Here is a 4,008-nt window from a genome sequence, read left to right on the forward strand (position 1 = left end):
CAGTATATTTTGTCATACTGATTTATTTTGTGTATTTCTTGCCCACTCCTCTGTTTTTCATTTTCTGTTTTGTTAAAACCTTGAATTACTACTTATTGTGCTTACAGAATATATCTAATCCCAGGCCCTAGGGAATGTATTTTGATCATTAGGGGGAATCATAGGATGACAGGTTTATGGATTAATATCAAGAAATAATAAATATTTACCAGATGAAATACACAAAGCAGTTGAATAGATTTTGTTCAATCTTCCTTACAACAGTCACCAAGAGACAAGTTGAAAGATATCAGCACTGAAGTATTATTTTTTGAGAGAATTTACAACAATTGAAAGCAGAACTTTAGGATGAAGTTGCCAGCACAATCTTAGGGCATCATCCCTAGGCACTGTCAGTAAGATTGAAATTCTTGATCTCCTTCATTATTTTCTACAGAGTACATTCACAGACGAAGCACAGGTAAATAATGTTCTTCAATGAATTCAGTTCATAATGCCAGTATCTTGAAAGGCACTTTGCATCAGCGCTTCCTATCGTATATCAACAAGGGATTACTGGTCTCAGCTCTTCTGATTGTGTTCTGAAAACTCTGGTATTTATCTTAATCCTCTCTTTTTTCCCTTACCAAGCTATCTTCTTTGTATCATTCAGGCAATTCTGCCTAGGCATTTTCTGTGGGGACTGCACTTTCTTTTATATCCCCCGGAGTCTCTTCTGATAGCAAGTGAAAGGAATTAGGGATTCCAGCTTTGTTGATATGTGTGTTTGCTAGTCCAACCTTGCAGCAAGCAGTTCTTTCATATTCCTAATAAACACATCAAGAGATTCAGCTTTCCCAGTTGTGTGGTTGCTCCCAGATTATTGACTTCTACAGATCAACAGCTGGTAAATGAGTTTACTCGGAAAAAAAAGAAATTCATGTTTGCTTTCTTTTAGTAGGAGGGAGCCATAAAAACATTCCTCATCAACTATCAAAAGGAGCATAGTGGAATTCAAATTGGCTGATAAAGACACAATTGTCTTTTATAACATGTTTCATGGTAAATTTGTTTGTTTTATGCTCCAGTTATCAAAAGTTTAATTGTAAAATAAAATGGGAACTTAATTTCTCTGTAAAAATGACTTGTTTTTAAAACCAATAATTTCATTGTGACAATTTAACAAGTATAGTTTATATTATTGTATTCATTTTGTGTTGGTATGGTTCGCAATTTCCCCCTCACTGCATTTAGGCTACCCTTGGGCAAAATTGTAACTAATCTCCACTCCAATATTGTGCTTTACTTTTTCCTTCCCTTGTTTTTACTTAGTGGTATTGACCCTTCTCAGGAGCCTAAAGCTCCTATGTGTTCTTTGTTCTTTTCTCCCCTTCTTTAAAATTCAGTCTCAAGAAATTCTCTTATTGATTCATTGAAATTTACATAGACACTGTATTACACTTTATAAATTTGCATTTTAACACCAAACTAAGTCCTAATTTTGTTTACATCCATGCATTGGAGTGGGGAAAATTTAAGTTTACCCTTGTGCTTGAAAATCTTGCATTAAGTGACTGCTTATCACAACTCGTGCCAGATTGTCTGGTGTCAACTCAGCACCATCACCACTCCCTTCCAAGGCTGGGAATTTATTTAAAAAAATGTTCTTCCTTGAATGGTTCCAGTAAAAGTTTTCCAGATTCCACTGGGCCTCTCTTGCCGATAGAAGCAATTATTCCTTTCCTGGATAAGGAGATTAGCTCCCCCTTGCATGAAGATCCTATAATTAGAGATGCCGTAGACCCGGGACCATGAGCAGCTTGGAGGGGGTGAATAATGGCTCTTCAAGTCTGCAATAAAAAATGGTCTCCTATAAAACTACATTGCAAAAATGAGAAAGAAACAGAACGGAAAGAGTAAAAAAGTTGAAGAGGAAGAACCTGAAGAATTTGTAGTAGAAAAAGTACTGGACCGAGGTGTAGTGAATGGGAAGGTGATTTTTTTGAAGTGGAAGGAATTTACAGATGCTGACAATACTTGGGGACCTGAAGAAAATTGAGGTAGTCCAGAATTAATTGAAGCATTTCTTAATTCTTAAAAAGTTGGTAAAGAAAAAGATGGTACGAAGGAAAAACCTTTACCTGACAGTGAATCTGATGACAGCACATCAAAGAAGAAAAGAGATGCTGCTGACAAACCAAGAAGCTTTGCCGAGGTCTTGATCCTGAACGAGTACTTGGTGTGCAGGCAGCAGTGGAGTATTAATGTTTCTCATGAAGTGGAAAGATTCTGATGAAGCAGACTCGATGCTGGCAAAAGAGGCAAACATGAAGTGCCTTCAAATTGCAGCTGTGTTTTATGAAGAGAGACTAACTTGGCATTCTGGTCCAGAAGATGAAGCTCAATAATTGTTTGCATTGCCATATGTATATATACATATAAATAAATATATATCTAGCAATGTATTGCATTGCTATATATATATGTATAACCCACTGCCATTGAGTCAATTCCGACCCATAGCGACAGAGTAGAATTGCCCCATAGAGTTTCCAAGGAGTGACTGGTGGATTTGAACTGCCGACCTTTTGGTTAGCAGCCGTATCACTTAACCACCGCACCACTAGGGCTTCATATATATGTTTATGTCTTAGTTATCTAGTGCTGCTGTAAAAGAAATACCACAATCTGATGGCCTTAACAAGGAGAAATTTATTCTCTCACAGTGTAGTAGGCTGCAAGGCCAAATTCAGGGAGTCAGCTCCAGAGCAAAGCTTTCTCTCTCTGTAGGCTCTGTCGGAAGGTCCTTGTCATCAGTCTTCCCCTGGTCTAGAAGCTTCCCTGAGCAGGAACCTGGGGCCCAAAGGACGTGCTCTGCTCCAGGCACTGCTTTCTTGCTTGCTTCCCTTTCCTTTTATCTCTTATAAAATAAAAGGTGATGCAGGCCACACCCCAGGGAAACTCCCTTTACATTGAATCAGGGATGTGACCTTAGTAAGGGTGTTACAATTCCACCCTAATCCTCTTTAACATAATATAATCTTGCCTCATTAACCACAGGCAGAGATTAGGACTTACAACACATAGGAAAATTACAGTCACAAAATGGAAGACAACCACAGTATACATTGAAAAAAAAAAACAACCCAAACCCATTGCCATCAGGTTGGTTCTGACTCATAGCGACCATACAGGACAGAGTAGAACTGCCCCATAGGGTTTCCAAGGAGCAGCTGGTGAATTCAAACTGCCGACCTTTTGGTTAGCAGCTATAACTGTTAACCACTGCATCACCAGGGCTCCGTACACATGTATACATATATATGGAGCCCTAGAGGTTAACAGTTATAGCTGTTATTGTATGTATAATACATATATAATCAGGATCTTGGTTTTTTGATTTAGTAATGTGATGAATAACTACATTCTAATGGAAATCAAGTATGATGTGTTTGTTTTGAGGTAGTATTGGGGGAGTTGTTGGGATTTTTTTTTTTTCATCAATAGCACTGGTTACTTTGAACAAATAAATAAAAGCTTTCTGTGGTTGCTTCATTTATAGGAAAAGAAAAAAAGTACCTATAATTAGCCTTTCTGAAGGAATCACCGTTCAGGAGAATAATGATCATTCTCAAAACTCAACCTTCCCCTCTTATTTCTTCTAGACCTATAACTAGACACAAAGCCCAATAAGCCTCAGGAAGATGGGTACAAAGTGCGACCTGGGAGGGGATACCAAACATGTCAAAAATTATAAGATTTTGAAAATTTATATTGGAAGAAACCTGAGGAAAATATGAGAATGGATTCTAGAGAAAGTTAGACCAGGTGGAAAGACAGTAATATGGGATTGAACTGAATGTCTTGAGATATATATATATATATATATATATGTATATGAGACAGGGAACTGATGCAAACATGATGTTCATTACAGTGTGATGGATCACTTTTTTGAGGCCTTTCTCACCATGGTCTTGTAACTCCCACACAAGTGATTGGGTGGGACTATGCAAATAAGGTAAGGTA

At 37.7% G+C, this 4,008-nt stretch overlaps 1 pseudogene; it reads left to right on the forward strand.

The window, feature by feature from the left end:
- Positions 1-1,615: 1,615 nt before the first annotated feature.
- Positions 1,616-2,387, forward strand: LOC101357156 (chromobox protein homolog 3 pseudogene; annotated as a pseudogene).
- The last annotated feature ends 1,621 nt before the right edge of the window (positions 2,388-4,008 follow it).

Source organism: Trichechus manatus, unplaced genomic scaffold (assembly GCF_000243295.1).
Source record: "Trichechus manatus latirostris isolate Lorelei unplaced genomic scaffold, TriManLat1.0 scaffold00142, whole genome shotgun sequence".
Lineage (NCBI taxonomy): Eukaryota > Metazoa > Chordata > Mammalia > Sirenia > Trichechidae > Trichechus > Trichechus manatus.